The sequence below is a fragment of the Amblyomma mixtum genome, chromosome 7 (assembly GCF_055824585.1).
Source record: "Amblyomma mixtum isolate Tamu chromosome 7, ASM5582458v1, whole genome shotgun sequence".
NCBI classification, from domain to species: Eukaryota; Metazoa; Arthropoda; class Arachnida; order Ixodida; family Ixodidae; genus Amblyomma; species Amblyomma mixtum.
Window position 1 is genome coordinate 109,802,106 of NC_143018.1, and position 21,174 is coordinate 109,823,279.

At 47.2% G+C, this 21,174-nt stretch overlaps 1 pseudogene; it reads right to left on the reverse strand.

Annotated features, from left to right (window-relative positions):
* LOC149337186 (uncharacterized) overlaps positions 1 to 19,746 on the reverse strand; it is a 32,469-nt pseudogene extending 12,723 nt beyond the window's left edge.
* Between the last annotated feature and the right edge of the window lie 1,428 nt (positions 19,747 to 21,174).

Below are 21,174 nucleotides of genomic sequence, written 5' to 3' on the forward strand. Positions count from 1 at the left end.
CGGTTGACGTCGGTGCCACGTCAGCTGCGGCCGCGCGGGGTGCGCATGTTTCCTATGTAGATATACTCATACAGAGTCGATCACACTTGTCTAGAGCGCTGGAAAGGTGCGGTGCGGCGGGAATGAAGACATTATGAAGCAGGAATTGACTTTCATTGATAACGCTTGCGCTCGAGAGCAGCTGAACAGAGACGTGAATGCACAGGCACCAGCGCCTTACCGCTAGCAAAGCAGCTGCTAAAAGATTTCAGTTCATTTTCTCCCCAGCACACCGTCCATCGTCTCTGCACGCCCCGCATGAGGCCATCAAATGCGATATCCTGTGCATCTGTTCAATGGACGCGGGCGCCCAAGAGGCTATCAAATGCGATATTCCTGTGCAGCCATGTAAATAGCCATGTAAATAGTCACATATGTTGTAATGCACTGTATTCCCACCCCTTTGAAGGCAATAAAGAAAAAAAAATCTGTTCAATCACTCAGATGCGGGCGCCCATTCCTGTGCATCTGTTCAATGGCTCGGACGCGGGCGCCCATGAGGCTATCAAATGTGATATTCCTGTGCATCTGTTCAATCACTCAGATGCGGGCGCCCATATTCCTGTGCATCTGTTCAATGGCTCAGACACGGGCACCCATGAGGCTATCAAATGCGATATTCCTGTGGATCTGTTCAATCGTTAAGATGCAGGCGCCGCATGAGGCTATCAAATGCGACATTCCTGTGCATCTGTTCAATCTCTCAGATGCGGGCGCCCATGAGGCTATCAAATGCGATATTCCTGTGCATCTGTTCAATGGCTCAGACGCCGGCGCCCATGAGGCTATCAAATGCGATATTCCTGTGCATCTGTTCAATGGCTCAGACGCCGGCGCCCATGAGGCTATCAAATGCGATATTCCTGTGCATCTGTTCAATGGCTCAGACGCCGGCGCCCATGAGGCTATCAAATGCGATATTCCTGTGCATCTGTTCAATGGCTCAGACGCGGGCACCCATGAGGCTATCAAATGCGATATTCCTGTGCATCTGTTCAATGGCTCAGACGCCGGCGCCCATGAGGCTATCAAATGCGATATTCCTGTGCATCTGTTCAATGGCTCAGACGCGGGCACCCATGAGGCTATCAAATGCGATATTCCTGTGCATCTGTTCAATGGCTCAGACGCCGGCGCCCATGAGGCTATCAAATGCGATATTCCTGTGCATCTGTTCAATGGCTCAGACGCCGGCGCCCATGAGGCTATCAAATGCGATATTCCTGTGCATCTGTTCAATGGCTCAGACGCGGGCACCCATGAGGCTATCAAATGCGATATTCCTGTGCATCTGTTCAATGGCTCAGACGCGGGCACCCATGAGGCTATCAAATGCGATATTCCTGTGCATCTGTTCAATCGTTCAGATGCAGGCGCCGCATGAGGCTATCAAATGCGACATTCCTGTGCATCTGTTCAATCTCTCAGATGCGGGCGCCCATGAGGCTATCAAATGCGATATTCCTGTGCACCTGATCAATGGACGCGGGCGCCCAAGAGGCTATCAAATGCGATATTCCTGTGCATCTGTTCAATCACTCAGACGCGGGCGCCCATGAGGCTATCAAATGCGATATCCTGTGCATCTGTTCAATGGCTCAGATGCCAGCGCCCATGAAGCTTGCTATCAAATGCGATATTCCTGTGCATCTGTTCAATGGCTCAGACGCCGGCGCCCATGAGGTTATCAAATGCGATATCCTGTGCATCTGTTCAATGGCTCAGACGCCGGCGCCCATGAGGCTATCAAATGCGATATCCTGTGCATCTGTTCAATGGCTCAGACGCGGGCACCCATGAGGCTATCAAATGCGATATTCCTGTGCATCTGTTCAATCGTTCAGATGCAGGCGCCGCATGAGGCTATCAAATGCGACATTCCTGTGCATCTGTTCAATCTCTCAGATGCGGGCGCCCATGAGGCTATCAAATGCGATATTCCTGTGCATCTGATCAATGGACGCGGGCGCCCAAGAGGCTATCAAATGCGATATTCCTGTGCATCTGTTCAATGGCTCCGACGCCGGCGCCCATGAGGCTATCAAATGCGATATTCCTGTGCACCTGCTTAATCACTCAGACGCGGGCGCCCATGAGGCTATCAAATACGATATCCTGTGCATCTGTTCAATGGCTCAGACGCCGGCGCCCATGAGGCTATCAAATGCGATATTCCTGTGCATCTGTTCAATCGCTGCAGATGCGGGCGCCCATGAGGCTATCAAATGCGATATTCCTGTGCATCTGTTCAATGGACGCGGGCGCCCAAGAGGCTATCAAATGCGATATTCCTGTGCATCTGCTTAATCACTCAGACGCGGGCGCCCATGAGGCTATCAAATGCGATATCCTGGGCATCTGTTCAATGGCTCAGACGCCGGCGCCCATGAGGCTATCAAATGCGATATTCCTGTGCATCTGTTCAATGGACGCGGGAGCCCAAGAGGCTATCAACTGCGATATTCCTGTGCATCTGCTTAATCACTCAGATACGGGCGCCCATGAGGCTATCAAATGCGATATCCTGTGCATCTGTTCAATCACTCAGGTGCGGGCGCCCATGAGGCTATCAAAGCCGATATTCCTGTGCATCTGTTCAATGGACGCAGGCGCCCATGAGGTTATCAAATACGATATTCCTGTGCATCTGTTCAATGGCTCAGACGCCGGCGCCCATGAGGCTATCAAATGCGATATTCCTGTGCATCTGTTCAATGGCTCAGACGCCGGCGCCCATGAGGCTATCAAATGCGATATTCCTGTGCATCTGTTCAATGGCTCAGACGCGGGCACCCATGAGGCTATCAAATGCGATATTCCTGTGCATCTGTTCAATGGCTCAGACGCGGGCACCCATGAGGCTATCAAATGCGATATTCCTGTGCATCTGTTCAATCGTTCAGATGCAGGCGCCGCATGAGGCTATCAAATGCGACATTCCTGTGCATCTGTTCAATCTCTCAGATGCGGGCGCCCATGAGGCTATCAAATGCGATATTCCTGTGCACCTGATCAATGGACGCGGGCGCCCAAGAGGCTATCAAATGCGATATTCCTGTGCATCTGTTCAATCACTCAGACGCGGGCGCCCATGAGGCTATCAAATGCGATATCCTGTGCATCTGTTCAATGGCTCAGATGCCAGCGCCCATGAAGCTTGCTATCAAATGCGATATTCCTGTGCATCTGTTCAATGGCTCAGACGCCGGCGCCCATGAGGTTATCAAATGCGATATCCTGTGCATCTGTTCAATGGCTCAGACGCCGGCGCCCATGAGGCTATCAAATGCGATATCCTGTGCATCTGTTCAATGGCTCAGACGCGGGCACCCATGAGGCTATCAAATGCGATATTCCTGTGCATCTGTTCAATCGTTCAGATGCAGGCGCCGCATGAGGCTATCAAATGCGACATTCCTGTGCATCTGTTCAATCTCTCAGATGCGGGCGCCCATGAGGCTATCAAATGCGATATTCCTGTGCATCTGATCAATGGACGCGGGCGCCCAAGAGGCTATCAAATGCGATATTCCTGTGCATCTGTTCAATGGCTCCGACGCCGGCGCCCATGAGGCTATCAAATGCGATATTCCTGTGCACCTGCTTAATCACTCAGACGCGGGCGCCCATGAGGCTATCAAATACGATATCCTGTGCATCTGTTCAATGGCTCAGACGCCGGCGCCCATGAGGCTATCAAATGCGATATTCCTGTGCATCTGTTCAATCGCTGCAGATGCGGGCGCCCATGAGGCTATCAAATGCGATATTCCTGTGCATCTGTTCAATGGACGCGGGCGCCCAAGAGGCTATCAAATGCGATATTCCTGTGCATCTGCTTAATCACTCAGACGCGGGCGCCCATGAGGCTATCAAATGCGATATCCTGTGCATCTGTTCAATGGCTCAGACGCCGGCGCCCATGAGGCTATCAAATGCGATATTCCTGTGCATCTGTTCAATGGACGCGGGAGCCCAAGAGGCTATCAACTGCGATATTCCTGTGCATCTGCTTAATCACTCAGATACGGGCGCCCATGAGGCTATCAAATGCGATATCCTGTGCATCTGTTCAATCACTCAGGTGCGGGCGCCCATGAGGCTATCAAAGCCGATATTCCTGTGCATCTGTTCAATGGACGCAGGCGCCCATGAGGCTATCAAATACGATATTCCTGTGCATCTGCTTAATCACTCAGACGCGGGCGCCCATGAGGCTATCAAATGCGATATCCTCTGCATCTGTTCAATGGCTTAGACGCGGGCGCCCATGAGGCTATCAAATGCGATATCCTGTGCATCTGTTCAATGGACGCGGGCGCCCAAGAGGCTATCAAATGCGATATTCCTGTGCAGCCATGTAAATAGCCATGTAAATAGTCACATATGTTGTAATGCACTGTATTCCCACGCCTTTGAAGGCAATAAAGAAAAAAAATCTGTTCAATCACTCAGATGCGGGCGCCCATTCCTGTGCATCTGTTCAATGGCTCGGACGCGGGCGCCCATGAGGCTATCAAATGTGATATTCCTGTGCATCTGTTCAATCACTCAGATGCGGGCGCCCATATTCCTGTGCATCTGTTCAATGGCTCAGACACGGGCACCCATGAGGCTATCAAATGCGATATTCCTGTGGATCTGTTCAATCGTTAAGATGCAGGCGCCGCATGAGGCTATCAAATGCGACATTCCTGTGCATCTGTTCAATCTCTCAGATGCGGGCGCCCATGAGGCTATCAAATGCGATATTCCTGTGCATCTGTTCAATGGCTCAGACGCCGGCGCCCATGAGGCTATCAAATGCGATATTCCTGTGCATCTGTTCAATGGCTCAGACGCCGGCGCCCATGAGGCTATCAAATGCGATATTCCTGTGCATCTGTTCAATGGCTCAGACGCCGGCGCCCATGAGGCTATCAAATGCGATATTCCTGTGCATCTGTTCAATGGCTCAGACGCGGGCACCCATGAGGCTATCAAATGCGATATTCCTGTGCATCTGTTCAATGGCTCAGACGCGGGCACCCATGAGGCTATCAAATGCGATATTCCTGTGCATCTGTTCAATGGCTCAGACGCGGGCACCCATGAGGCTATCAAATGCGATATTCCTGTGCATCTCTTCAATCGTTCAGATGCAGCCGCCGCATGAGGCTATCAAATGCCACATTCCTGTGCATCTGTTCAATCTCTCAGATGCGGGCGCCCATGAGGCTATCAAATGCGATATTCCTGTGCACCTGATCAATGGACGCGGGCGCCCAAGAGGCTATCAAATGCGATATTCCTGTGCATCTGTTCAATCACTCAGACGCGGGCGCCCATGAGGCTATCAAATGCGATATCCTGTGCATCTGTTCAATGGCTCAGATGCCAGCGCCCATGAAGCTTGCTATCAAATGCGATATTCCTGTGCATCTGTTCAATGGCTCAGACGCCGGCGCCCATGAGGTTATCAAATGCGATATCCTGTGCATCTGTTCAATGGCTCAGACGCCGGCGCCCATGAGGCTATCAAATGCGATATCCTGTGCATCTGTTCAATGGCTCAGACGCGGGCACCCATGAGGCTATCAAATGCGATATTCCTGTGCATCTGTTCAATCGTTCAGATGCAGGCGCCGCATGAGGCTATCAAATGCGACATTCCTGTGCATCTGTTCAATCTCTCAGATGCGGGCGCCCATGAGGCTATCAAATGCGATATTCCTGTGCATCTGATCAATGGACGCGGGCGCCCAAGAGGCTATCAAATGAGATATTCCTGTGCATCTGTTCAATGGCTCCGACGCCGGCGCCCATGAGGCTATCAAATGCGATATTCCTGTGCACCTGCTTAATCACTCAGACGCGGGCGCCCATGAGGCTTTCAAATACGATATCCTGTGCATCTTCAATGGCTCAGACGCCGGCGCCCATGAGGCTATCAAATGCGATATTCCTGTGCATCTGTTCAATCGCTGCAGATGCGGGCGCCCATGAGGCTATCAAATGCGATATTCCTGTGCATCTGTTCAATGGACGCGGGCGCCCAAGAGGCTATCAAATGCGATATTCCTGTGCATCTGCTTAATCACTCAGACGCGGGCGCCCATGAGGCTATCAAATGCGATATCCTGTGCATCTGTTCAATGGCTCAGACGCCGGCGCCCATGAGGCTATCAAATGCGATATTCCTGTGCATCTGTTCAATGGACGCGGGAGCCCAAGAGGCTATCAACTGCGATATTCCTGTGCATCTGCTTAATCACTCAGATGCGGGCGCCCATGAGGCTATCAAATGCGATATCCTGTGCATCTGTTCAATCACTCAGGTGCGGGCGCCCATGAGGCTATCAAAGCCGATATTCCTGTGCATCTGTTCAATGGACGCAGGCGCCCATGAGGCTATCAAATACGATATTCCTGTGCATCTGCTTAATCACTCAGACGCGGGCGCCCATGAGGCTATCAAATGCGATATCCTCAGCATCTGTTCAATGGCTTAGACGCGGGCGCCCATGAGGCTATCAAATGCGATATCCTGTGCATCTGTTCAATGGACGCGGGCGCCCAAGAGGCTATCAAATTCGATATTCCTGTGCATCTGCTTAATCACTCAGACGCGGGCGCCCATGAGGCTATCAAATGCGATATCCTGTGCATCTGTTCAATGGCTCAGACGCCGGCGCCCATGAGGCTATCAAATGCGATATTCCTGTGCATCTGTTCAATGGACGCGGGAGCCCAAGAGGCTATCAACTGCGATATTCCTGTGCATCTGCTTAATCACTCAGATGCGGGCGCCCATGAGGCTATCAAATGCGATATCCTGTGCATCTGTTCAATCACTCAGGTGCGGGCGCCCATGAGGCTATCAAAGCCGATATTCCTGTGCATCTGTTCAATGGACGCAGGCGCCCATGAGGCTATCAAATACGATATTCCTGTGCATCTGCTTAATCACTCAGACGCGGGCGCCCATGAGGCTATCAAATGCGATATCCTCTGCATCTGTTCAATGGCTTAGACGCGGGCGCCCATGAGGCTATCAAATGCGATATCCTGTGCATCTGTTCAATGGACGCGGGCGCCCAAGAGGCTATCAAATGCGATATTCCTGTGCAGCCATGTAAATAGCCATGTAAATAGTCACATATGTTGTAATGCACTGTATTCCCACGCCTTTGAAGGCAATAAAGAAAAAAAAATCTGTTCAATCACTCAGATGCGGGCGCCCATTCCTGTGCATCTGTTCAATGGCTCGGACGCGGGCGCCCATGAGGCTATCAAATGTGATATTCCTGTGCATCTGTTCAATCACTCACATGCGGGCGCCCATATTCCTGTGCATCTGTTCAATGGCTCAGACACGGGCACCCATGAGGCTATCAAATGCGATATTCCTGTGGATCTGTTCAATCGTTAAGATGCAGGCGCCGCATGAGGCTATCAAATGCGACATTCCTGTGCATCTGTTCAATCTCTCAGATGCGGGCGCCCATGAGGCTATCAAATGCGATATTCCTGTGCATCTGTTCAATGGCTCAGACGCCGGCGCCCATGAGGCTATCAAATGCGATATTCCTGTGCATCTGTTCAATGGCTCAGACGCCGGCGCCCATGAGGCTATCAAATGCGATATTCCTGTGCATCTGTTCAATGGCTCAGACGCCGGCGCCCATGAGGCTATCAAATGCGATATTCCTGTGCATCTGTTCAATGGCTCAGACGCGGGCACCCATGAGGCTATCAAATGCGATATTCCTGTGCATCTGTTCAATGGCTCAGACGCCCGCGCCCATGAGGCTATCAAATGCGATATTCCTGTGCATCTGTTCAATGGCTCAGACGCGGGCACCCATGAGGCTATCAAATGCGATATTCCTGTGCATCTGCTTAATCACTCAGATGCGGGCGCCCATGAGGCTATCAAATGCGATATCCTGTGCATCTGTTCAATCACTCAGGTGCGGGCGCCCATGAGGCTATCAAAGCCGATATTCCTGTGCATCTGTTCAATGGACGCAGGCGCCCATGAGGCTATCAAATACGATATTCCTGTGCATCTGCTTAATCACTCAGACGCGGGCGCCCATGAGGCTATCAAATGCGATATCCTCTGCATCTGTTCAATGGCTTAGACGCGGGCGCCCATGAGGCTATCAAATGCGATATCCTGTGCATCTGTTCAATGGACGCAGGCGCCCAAGAGGCTATCAAATGTGATATTCCTGTGCATCTGTTCAATCGCTCAGATGCGTGCGCCCATGAGGCTATCAAATACGATATTCCTGTGCATCTGTTCAATCGCTCAGATGCGGGCGCCCATGAGGCTATCAAATGCGATATTCCTGTGCATCTGTTCAATGGCTCAGACGCGGGCGCCCATGAGGCTATCAAATGCGATATTCCTGTGCATCTGTTAAATCACTCATATGCGGGCGCCCATGAGGCTATGAAATGCGATATTCCTGTGCATCTGTTTAATCACTCAGACGCGGGCGCCCATGAGGCTATCAAATGCGATATTCCTGTGCATCTGTTCAATGGCTCAGACGCCGGCGCCCATGAGGCTATCAAATGCGATATTCCTGTGCCTCTGTTCAATCGCTGCAAATGCGGGCGCCGCATGAGGCTATCAAATGCGATATTCATGTGCATCTGTTCAATATAGCTCAGACGCGGGCGCGCATTGCGTGCTCCAGACCGCACACGGAGCTCCTCAGATGCGGTTGTTTGGTGCTAGTGTGATAAGAATGCAAGGCCGAGGCTTTGTATGTCGCGCAAATAAGAACGCCTTGCGTATTTAGCAGGACGGCAGTGAAATGAGGGAGCGGTGTTGAATGCATGATTGGAATGCTGTAAAGCTATGACATATTTTTGTGAATGTTCTGTTGGTTCAAAAAGGGACATAATTGTTATGTCGCTTCCGAGCTTTAAAAAGTTAGCTCTTTAGAAATGGGACATATGATGCTATTCATCACAGCGTTTCCACTTTCGCAAGTAACATGCCCACCCTTTTCTATTTAATCTTGCCACCCAGCTGTTGCTGGGATAGTAAACAGGTACACTGCTTATGCATAAACTATGAGCATAAATGCATGGTTGAGAGTTCTTTGAGACTACATGACGCAGCAAAAGCGGAACTTTGGCTAGATAATCTGGGTAACCACTCCCTAAAGCAGCCCTAAAACCACTCCCATTGATCTTGGCTAGCAAATTCCCTATCGCAGCCTCCAAAGCCTGTAGGTTAATGAGCACAGGAAATGGGGCTACATCACCAAAGCTGTTAAAATCGTCCATGGCTTTTATAATGCAGCAGATGGCTATCAAAGGCAGCAAATGCTCTGTTATCTGGCTTTTTGTAGCATACCAGACGGCAGTCGGTGGCAGTGTAATCTTGCAGATATTACACTATAATCTTTAGTTCCACTTTACCAGAAATTTCCTTTTCAGTTTTACAGTCGTAGTGGAGGGCTCTGAGGTAATTCAACTACTTGGGGTTCTTTAATGTTCTCTGGCACTGTATAGCACACCAGTGCCGTACATTTTGCCTCCACTGAAACAAGGTACCCAGCAAACCAAAAACCTCTCAGAGACGTCTAGCTAGACGTCTCTGAGAGGTTTTTGGTTTGCTGGGTAGCTATGGCCTGGACTGAACCCAAGTCCTCAGGGGCTCTGTTTCTTAATGCGAGTGCTACCATTTTCTTTTGTATAGCTCGCAAGTGCAAGCCTTGGAATGCTAGTTAGTACTACAACAGCAGAAAGAGCTCAGTACAAGTGCTGACAAGATATCACTTTGCACTGGAAAACACACACACATATGGAGGAGACAGTGTTAATTACTTTATCCATGTCGACTGAACATGAACTGTCTTGCATATCACACATTTGCAAAGATCAATTTTCTTGAGCAAGAAATTGCCAACAGTTTTGTATAATATTAGTAATAATACTTTATTGCTCCACATTAACAATACATCTATTTGTTGGGTCAGCCCGAACAGCAATTTCCTGCCAGGGTGTGTACCCAGCAGTCAGTACAAAAGAGGTGCAATACAAATCAGTTAAGCAAAGCAGAATGAATTAAATATGATCAACGGAGCTTTTTACCTAGAATTCTTTCAATGAACTATTCGAGTGCACAGACAATCTGTTAGTTGGAAAAGACAAAAATTTGGAACAAGCAAAAAAAAACCTTTTGATGGAAGAATTTGGGATGTCTTAATGAGTGTGCAGGTATGTGACGCGTTAAGCTTTCTTGAAAATAAATGAGCGGTTACCACTGCATTATCTGTTTGCTAAGACAGAAGACCGGCTTTTGGTAATTCATCTTTTATGGAACAGCGCAGAAAAGGACACATATACAGAAAAGAACACGATGGCACAAGTGTTTGAAGCAGGTCGTTTCTCGGCAATGCGCAGAAAGCAAGGAAGGTGCTAAATTTGGCATGCTTTCACAAAGTTAACCTGTGCCTTTGCAGCTTAACTTTGCCGTTACTCTCCATGCTGCCATCAGGGAACTGCACTATGTGCTGCTGGTGCCGTATAGACAGATTGTCCATGTGAATGAGAACACTGGTAGGGCCTGCTGTATCTGCAGTCGTTCCTCAGTCACTAGAGTATTTGGCTGTGCCTCTTCATTAGATGCATAGTCTCCTCCCCATGAGCACATCAATTCTCAATAAAGCCCCTATCCGCAGGAGTACACTTCCACCACTTGTGCATTACAAGAATAAGAGCAGCTGCTTTGCTTCACCCGCCCTACATACAGACCTTGTGCCAATGGGCTTTGCCTGCTTCCCTGCGATAAAGGAAAATTGAAAGGGTAGGAACTTTGCACCTCATGAATAGGTCACCTATGCAGTGCACTCTTAGTGTAGTGAACAGAGGCACTAGTAACAGTAGTGTACTTCCACTAGTGCAGACTATGTCAAAAAGTGAGAAAAGTTGAGACTAACTTCCCTGCAAACTTTATTTTAAATGTAACTTCCTTCAATTCCATCATGTAATAGGTTGCAAGGCAAGAAGCGAAATTTATTTATTTCACCTTGTATTATGAACACTAGTCTTTAAAGGGACAGTGAGGAGAGCTCTATTAATATTTTTAATACTTGGAGTTCCTCTGCTGTTCCGCGCTTCTAAATCGAGACACGTCAAAACCACGTGGGCATGCAGAGCGCATGGACGCGAAGCACCATGATATACCGAATTTCATCTGGCCGCCTGTGGCGCCGCTAGGTATTGATTTTCTTCGCTTACAACATTCAGGTTGTCTTTTGTCAGTATTCCTCGTGTGATAAAAGCGCACTATTGGTTCCAACTAACTTCAGTATCCAACCGCGCAACCTTCGTTTGTCAGCCTCAGTGATCCGTGGCTTCTCGTGTCCCAGTGTTGCTAGAATAATTGGTTCTATCAATAGTCTTGTCCTATGACGTCATCACGCTTGTACTTGCGAGATTGGCCTGTGGCGGCGATACCTGTATTTTGGTTCTTGCTGTTTTCTACGTTACAAGAGCTTTGTTCTCAGTATGAGTGGCGTTTTTGTAATCAGGAGCAGGTAATTTATTGATATAAACCAACTTCAATTTATCCTCAGTGTCCCTTCGTAGTTAAAAATACTGGAGGTAAAACGGTGTTTCTTTGTCACAAATGGCCAGTGGCTGATAAGGTCGTACCAAACATCCCTGTTCTGTCACCACCCACAAAAGACCGACCTTTTCCATGGGCTTCCGAGCTTTCTATGTAGCCAGACAGTATGAGTTGTCGCCAACATGTGAACTGCATCCGGGGTCTATGCAATCAAGTGCGGTTTCCGACTTTTCCACAGAGAGCTTCTGCAGATATACACCTGTATCTTTTCACTTTGAGATAAAGACCCAGGTGCAATTTCACTTCTTTAAAAAATGAAACTGTCAAAGAACAACCCCTTCCAGTTTCACTTCACTTGAATGACACGACAGCCAGTAAGCTCTGGTGTCCTTATTTCAGGAGAGGTAAACAATAGCTGCTATATTGTTATTATTGTCAGAGCAAACACACTATGGCGCGGTTACTGTGTTCAGCAAGGGTGAAGAAAAGGTACAAAACTCAGCATGTTGAAGCTGGTATTTAGAAAATAAACAACAACGGAACACTCGCACTTCACAAAATTGTTTTTATTTTGTCAATTTAAAGAACAACAGAAAGCGCAACAGTATGAAAGGTGGACCACATATAAACAAGGCAGGCTTTTCGTTACTTGTTTCAGGTTTATTCTCAGTGACTCATAACATAAATGTAGGACTTCAAAAAATTATCTTTGCTGTCACGAGAGAACACCAGGGCCAAAATAATTAAATGGCTGTGATTTTTTTCATGGTTTCTTGCGTGTTCTGCAACCTGTGGGCACTGAAAATAAATCGGAATCCTTATTTTGTGGTGGGAAAGCTCCACAGGAAAAGCAACACGCTACGTCTTTTTTTTCTGCTGCCGTACTGAAGCCAAGAGACTCTTTACACCGTCCTGGGCAAACTTTTGCAAATAACTTCCTGAGTCAGGGTGCAGGCAGCTTATGGAGGTGTGGTTGAAAGGGCCCCCAGCATTATTTTGGCATGTCTGTTGGGTTCGTTGGTAGCCAATGGTTGTGATGGGGCACCATCAAGAGCATTGCTGGCTGATGCTGATGGAGAGTTGTGGGGCTCTTCAGCATCATCCTGAAGAGTTTAGTCAAGGCTGTATTCATCCTTTCCTGGGTAGGACATCACTCTTGTTGGCTGCTCAACATGGGACACCTGATGATCTACAACATAAAACCAATTGAAGCAGCATGCCCACAGCTGCTGCTGTTGACAGTTCATATGATCTAGACCTTGTCAAATACATACTGTGTATGACGCATGAGTCATCATGCACTACAAAGTTGTCTTCGGTATGATATTCTCAAGCACCTAATTTGCATGGTTCCCAGCACTCTACCTGCCTCTCAATCTGTTAGTATGCCATCAACTGAACTTTAAGCATGCAATTTTTTTTCATCACAATGGAAACCGGTTTCTAAGGCACTCAATTCCACAACAGTTTTGATCACCGAATGCCATTTTATGTATCCCGAAGAAGCTGGAAACCATGATCAGTGAGCACAATGGCTATTGCACGCAGACAAAAGTGATACATTTGGAAAGGAAATAAAGATCTCACCTGCCAGACAGTAATTTAGCATTTCTTCTATAGAACAGCATCCATTTCAGTTTCCATACCAAAAGCTGTTATGGCAGTCATGTACATCTCATTGACAAAAGTTTGGTACCACTTCAACCAAGAAATGCAAAACACTGTGGCCCGATCTGGTGACAAAAGCTAGAAGCACCTCACTGGCAGTGCGAAGGGAGCATTCCTTTTCATCGAAGGGCACATTGGAGAGAGCATGAACGAAAAGAAAATATGACGAACACTCCCAGAAAAGAAAACAAATTCTGCACTCAACAAATATAATATATTACCAGGATGTGGTCATATCGTGGGATACACTGATATAGTGGCAAGGTCTCAATGCACCGTGGCATTTCAGTTTGTTTTATGCAATTTTCAACAAAAAAATTAGAATTCTAACTTCATTTCTTTGATACTGCAAAGCTCAATTCTTACTACATGGGGCAACATCTTGCCATTTCCCCATAATCTGTGGGCGATTCCTCAGCGCGGGGACGCACAGGCAGTGACTCAAGGTAGGTCTTTGTAACAAAAATGTTTAATCTTACATTCCGTTGTGGCAGGGGGTCGGGCGTCGTTGGGGCAGCGGAGGTCAGGCGGTCGCGCCTTCTTAAGAAGGCTCCCTCGCGTAACCTGGTTCCCCCTGCCCCACCACTCGGGAGGAAGGGTTCGAGGCTACCCGCGGTGAGCAGCGCGGGATTTGAGTGGGCCCGCGAGCGGACCCTACAAATCTCAAGGCACATTTTGGTTACTTGTCAGTCCTTTTAACGTTAATTCAGAAGAATCGACCCATAAATCATTCATCCACTCAGTGCTTGTGCCTCTACTAAAGACAAACTTCAATAATGCAAAGTTCATTCAGTTCGCAACTGCAGTTGTGTGTTTCCTTCTTTCAGATGATGCGACAGATAATAGCACATATGGATCACCAGGTAGCGTCTGCCTATGACTGCTATATAATTTATAATCCATTTTCTTCTGATGTGGGCTCGATCCCAGTTGAGGTGGTCACATTTCGATGGAGGCAAAATGCTAGAGGTCCATGTACTGTGCGATGTACAGTGGTGCTCCAGCCATTTTAAGTTCTGGAGCAATTTTTGGAGCAGAAAAATATCCATTCTGGAGCACATTTGTATCAGGACGATAACCCTGGAGCAACATGGGAACAGCATGAGCGGAATAAAGGAGTCACAAAGAGTTTGTTCCTAACGAGATAAGGTTCAGCCATGCGTAGCTAGGAAAAAAACAATCACAAAAACAGAGAAAATATTTTATTAATGCTCACACTGCCTTGCATGCAAGTTCAACCAAGCGTGCTTGACTAAAAGTCCAGAGAACACGTTTACAAGAATCATTCTTTTTTCGCGTTGGCTCTACACTTAAACGTGGTTATAACGAAATTTTTAAAAAGCCTGAGATTTTTCTTTACATCCAGGTTTCCGTTACATGTAGGTTTCGCGAAGTGAGCCAAAATGACACTGCAGGACGGGAACCGAAATAAGAAATAAAAGTAGGTGCAATCACCTTGAAAACATTACACAAAGCAGTGTTACTCGAAAGTCATAAACGTGGAGAAACTTTTTGCGATCACGCTGATAGTGCGACTGCAGCAGCAGCTGCCGCCACCTCCGCCGCGACCCGCGCAAGGCGGGGGCACCGCGTGCGGCCGTGCCGCTGTCGTAGACCAAGCGCGGAGGTTCTTCCTCGCAGCTCCCTCGCTGTAGGCCCAGCAAACGGACTCTTCACCTTGCGTCGTCGGCGATCTCCGCCGTCCCCGCTCCTGACACGCCAGTTATCGGCACCGGAATCACGCGAGCAACCACGCGGCAGTGATGGCCGCGCACTGCTCGTGTTTTTCTTTTTTGCTATGCCCTATCATTTTTCGCTGCTTTTGAGCATGAACAGTTGTAATGCCATATGGTATGACGTTCCAAAAGAGAAAGAGCCGGAGATGCGCCAACGGCGCTGGAGCACGGCGCGTTGCGCCAACTGCAGCGGCTCGATGCGATCGGCGTTCCTCTCATGTCAGTTCGTGCTTTATCTTCACGGAACTTTCGAGTGGTTCTAACAAATTTTGAGTGGCTCAGCACTAACAGATAGAGGGCGTAGCCAGTTCATTACATCAAGGTCAACTCCCGCAACACCTTTACTACATGAAGGTCTGAAATACACGCGCTCCAATGGGGGCGGCGATGGTCTTTACGACTAGGCTTCACCGGACGCTCCCTGCTCAGTTTTTTTTTCTACAGGAGCCGGCTTCAAAAAATGTGAAGTAACAGCCTCTCCCGAGTTCTTACCACAAGGCAGCCCACCAACGCCCTAGGGTGCCAACTGCGAAAACATTTTAGTAGGTTGTCAACCGAAATCCTGAATGGCCCTAAATATAGTTGCTTTCCCGCGACCGTGTCTTCTTTTTGGAGCAGCTAAGGCGCAATATTGATCAATTTGCCACTTTTGGAGCAGACTGGAGCAGCAAAATGTAAATGTATCAAAATGGAGCAGCTGGAGCACCACTGGATGTAGATTAGTAATAAGGGAGTAATTACTCATTGGCATCCACCCGAGCGCAGCCATACAGCTACAAACGAAAGCTATACAGCTTTCTCAGAAACTTCGTAGTTAAAGAAAAATTCGTACTGGTCCGGGGTTCGAACCCAGGACCACCGCTTCACCGGAGCAGTCGCTCTACCAACTGAGCTAACCAGGACGGCAAGCTTATGGTAGGGCGAGAGCGAATTGATCAATAACTCGAAGTGGGAACTGTGTTGGTCAAATGTTTAGGGGAATCCCCCAAGGTGGAGTAGATTTGTAATAAGGGAGTAATTACTCATTGGCATCCACCCGAGCGCAGCCATACGGCTACAAACGAAAGCTATACAGCTTTCTCAGAAACTTCGTAGTTAAAGAAAAATTTGTCCTGGTCCGGGGTTCGAACCCAGGACCACCGCTTCACCGGAGCAGTCGCTCTACCAACTGAGCTAACCAGGACGGCAAGCTTATGGTAGGGCGAGAGCGAATTGATCAATAACTCGAAGTGGGAACTGTGCTGGTCAAATGTTTAGGGGAATCCCCCAAGGTGGAGTAGATTTGTAATAAGGGAGTAATTACTAATTGGCATCCGCCCGAGCACAGCCATACGGCTACAAAGGAAAGCTATACAGCTTTCTCAGAAACTTCGTAGTTATAGAAAAATTCGTCCTGGTCCGGGGTTCGAACCCAGGACCACCGCTTCACCGGAGCAGTCGCTCTACCAATTGAGCTAACCAGGATGACAAGCTTATGATAGGGCGAGAGCGAATTGATCAATAACTCGAAGTGGGAACTGTGTTGGTCAAATGTTTAGGGGAATCCCCCAAGGTGGAGTAAATTTGTAATAAGGGAGTAATTACTCATTGGCATCTATTGGATTAGATTAGCGTGAATGAACCCCAGGTAGTTCAAATTATTCGGTGCCATTGAATTTCTTCTGTCAGCTGTTTCGGTTTCAGCAGCTGAGTGATGGCTACGACATGAAATGTCAATATAAGACGAAGAAAACTGCAACATAATCACTGCTTCTCGCTGTGATTCTAGCCATTGAGGCAGGCTGGCTTCAGCGTTGCAGCGAAATAAAATGAAGCAGAGATTATACTGCATTTACCTAAACCGACCACTGATGCCGTAGCCACTCATCTGTTGAAACTGAAACTGGAAACAGAAAAAGTAAATTCGATTATAAATGATACTGTGGTCGTAGGTCAATACCACGCAGTGATCCATGTTTATCGACTTATTAACTGGAGCAAAATGGTGGTTTGAGCTAGTTGGTACATCTTTAAAATTTCACCAGCGCTGCGACTAGGAACAGTTGTTAGTAGCGCTTGTCCTTGTCTTCCTTCTCTGTTTCTTGTTCCTAGTCGCAGCGCTGGTGAAATTTTAAAGATGTACCAACTAGCTCAAACCACCATTTTGCTCCAGTTCGACTTATTAAATGTCATTAAAAAGAGGTAAGTAACCAAAATATGGAGTCTATGCTCCCTTAATTACAGTGCCTGCTCAGAATAACTCGGGCACTGACCGGGCGGCTCACTGGCACCATTGTATTAAGCAGCACTGACACTAATAATGATCTGCACATGCAATGTCAAGTGCGAGAGACAAAGGCAGGGAGGACATATGCAATTAATGCTCATTTTATGACTGCTCTCATACTGCATGCTTTTGTATTATACGGAAAGGTGTGTAGGTCTAGCGGAGGCACGGACATGTTATACATGGGGATGGTAGTATGTGCGATTATATAATTTTAATAACTGAAATAGAAAAAAATACAATGCCTGGTACACAGTTTTTGGTGAAAGCTGTCATTCAAAATTGTTAACAGACCTAACAAGCCAAATCTATATCTGTGCATGTTGCACAGTAAAACAAGTGCTCTTAGTTTACTGTTGCCTGCAAGAATTACCCCTGAAAGAAATGAAATATGGTACAAGTTCTTGAAAAAACCCTATTACTGTCCGATTTTAAACTGGAAAAAAAGCACCAATTTTTGCTCTCCATACTGAAGATGTCAAGGGGCATTCAAGCATACCCTGAAAGTAACAAGTCTTCTCAGTTCAAACAAAATGAGCACAAGCACTACCAATAGGTGGAACTCAAGCGTACAAGCAATTAAGAATGGAAAGCATCCAGGAGTGGATCCAGAATTGTTCTGACTGCATGGAGGGGGACTGAGGATTACCACCTGTACAGCATACTGCCCTTAAGGTAACCATGGGCGACATGTACAAAGCTCAAAAGTTAATGAGCAAAAACATTTCGATAACACCCCTGCATGGGTTGGTACCTGAAACCACCTTTAGCTTCTCTAATATTTCTGGAATGAACTCGAATTGCACTGTAGCTCTAGAAGACGACTCATTAAGTCAGAGAAGGCTTAAATAAAGTAGCAGCATGTTTATCGAAATTGGCGAAGACACTGCTGGACACCTGTTGAATGGGCCACAGCGAGGATTTGTGCATTGCAGACCAAGTTTACAAGGTTTTCATGGACGATCAACACTGCACTTGTGTCATGTAGTACAGAGCATATACATACATTAAGTACATAAATGTTTAATGTTAGAGATACAGAGAAGTAAACTATTTATCAGTCATTTTTGCAAATAGAGCTGTCTTTTCGACTCGCTGAATTGTTCAACATGCCTGCGAGGCACAGTACCACAAAAAAACTTCCAATAAGAAGCGAGGAATGCTGAAACAGCTGTGCACTCTGGTTGCAGGGCAAGTTTCACGTTACACTTCTACTCTGTGACCAATGCTTCTGTTGAAAGCTCTGTTCACTGCTGCTGGAATCGGTGCAGTAGCATAGTGAGAGGGTTGGGTACTGCGAGCCCAGTCACAGTTTTCAGCAGGAGAGAGAGAGAGAGAGGTTTCAGCTTCTTTGAAATGAGAACCCTACACACTGCTTTAGGGAACTGTCATGCAGCCACACTTGGAACTGATATATCGTAATGCACAAAAAAAAGGAATGTGCCCCAGACCTCGCGGCATTAATGACTGGAACTTGGGCCTTCAACAGCAAGCTGCTCCTCAACTTCCGTTGCGTCTTGGGGCAGGCTTGTGGCATCTTGCTCCAAGGCCTGTGGCTGGACAGGTTCATTGCCTGGCTCGCCTGAACTGCTCCCTGGCTGGTCCCATGCAGGTTCACGGAAGTCACGGAAAAAGGCAGGATGTTGACACTTGTCACCCAGGGCGAGCCATGCGAGCTGGTGGCGGTCTTGAGCACTAAGTACAGAAGGAGAGGAGGAACAACCGCAAACTTGGACAAGACTGAAGAACAAGAAGAGGACAGGACGAGCGGTATTCCGCTCGTCCTGTCCTTTTCTTGTTCTTCAGTCTCGTCCAAGTTCGCGGTTATTCCTCCTCTCCTAAATGTCAGACCAACTGGCCCAAAGCTTCCCCTTGTTAAGTACAGAAGCATTGGGGAATCCTCCCCCAGAGGTGTTGTGAACCAGTGCCTGATGCTTGCAGAACGCCCCCTGCAGGCCAGCTCGGCAGGTGCAAGTGCCGACATCCTGCCACACTTCATAGATTTTCCCATCTTCCCTACAACTGGGGACTAGAAACAGATTACTGCCAAGGGTGCGGCAGCATTTCCAGGCATCCTTTCGAGAAGCTTGTCATAGAGGAGCTTGTGGCTTGGCACACGGTTGTGAGCATGTTTCAGCAGCCTCTTCTGCAGGTGGCCTTCCCAGATGCTTGTGATGAGGTCATCAAGGGCGACAACATTAAATGCCTTATGCCTGCCCAGAACCACATCCTTAAGGACCCGTATTGAAGCCTCAGCAAAAATTATTAGCGTTGTGGCCCCTTGTGAGCATTCCAGAGTGGTACAAGAGCACCCATTCTGCCTTCCGCTCCAGGAAGCCAAGAACGCGTGCTATGTAACCTTATGGGATTTCTCCTCCATTTCCACTACGGCAGCATTCAGTTCATCGACACTTGATGCATACATAATCTGCAAAGAAGATTATAAAACATGTTGCATACATACCGATACAATATTCACCTCCTGTAAAGGCACTATTCCTGCATAAAAATTTATACTGAGCGATCTATCGCTGTGTCATCTGCGACTTACACTTCTGATGTGCAAGATAACTAACATTTCTGATGCTGCTCAATATCAAGCCTCTAAACATGTAGTAATGACAATGTTCCAGCAACTATTATCTTGTCCCAAATATTTCTGCAAAGTGCTGTTTCCATTTTCTGCATTTGTTTGCCCCCTTTTTTGCTATATGAGATATGACTGAACTATCTGAAATGTTAATGATCGTGTGTTGCAGCTTTTGCAATGTCTGAGATTGTGTGGGTGCTTTACATCCAAAGTTCACTGTAACCGTCAAACTGCACACAACTGAGAACAGCAGGCATTTTCAATCCGTATTGCACATACTTGTTGCCATTACAGCTTTTGATTCATTATCTATTTGTGGGCGCAAGTTTGGCCAATCAAACGTTTGCTGCCAAAGCTTTCTTTCGCCTCTCTCCTATTTGCCAATGCCACAAAGCAATTTTGTATTAACAATAGCCTGCATGGCCCCATTCTAGAATGTAAATACTTCAATACCGATGCCACTAATAACCTTTCCTGGAAAACTCATGTTAACTACATAACATACATAACACCACATACTTGCTATTAAAAACATTTTCTCATATCAACATTGCTCAAAACAAAGACAGCTATATATACAGTGTCCAACCCTGTCTACAGTGCTCTTTCTAGAAACTACTGAAGCAGATTTTCACTAACTAAAGCTGGAGTGAACACACAGAATCAATTAGTTTAACGTGTGGAATTAGTAGTGTATTAGAAGTATTACAAATACGCAACAAACTCTTAACGTAGTATGTCACTATGTGCGTTTTTCTTAATATTGATCTTTTCCAAAGGATCTGTCACTGTATTAAAACCATCTACGGGTACCCCTGATCGCTCATTTTACTTGCATTTATGTACATGTTCATCATCCTCACAAACTTGATGTACCTCTTCAATTAATGACACATATAGTTATTTCTGTCAGAGACATTCCGTACTTGGAACTGCTTGCAAGGCACATTAGCCATTATCTCCGGACACACTAGCTATAGTTCAGTTCTACATGCATTGAATTTATCATGGCTATTGTGTTCAGTGTGTTGAGTGTGATTTTATTGCTCTGATAGTTCTGTGAGCATGTAATTTTTGATTTCATTTAATTTTACTTGCAACATGCCTTGTACCATACTTGGTGTTTTTGACTTGCCTTTTCGCTCATCAAACCGCTGTAGTGGCCCAGTTGCTTTGGCTACCAAACCTAAGGTCGCAGGCATGATCTTAGCTGAAGTGGGTGTGTTTCAATGGAGGTGAAATACATAAATACCCACGCATTGTATGATGTCAGTGCACATCAAAGAACTCTCTGGCA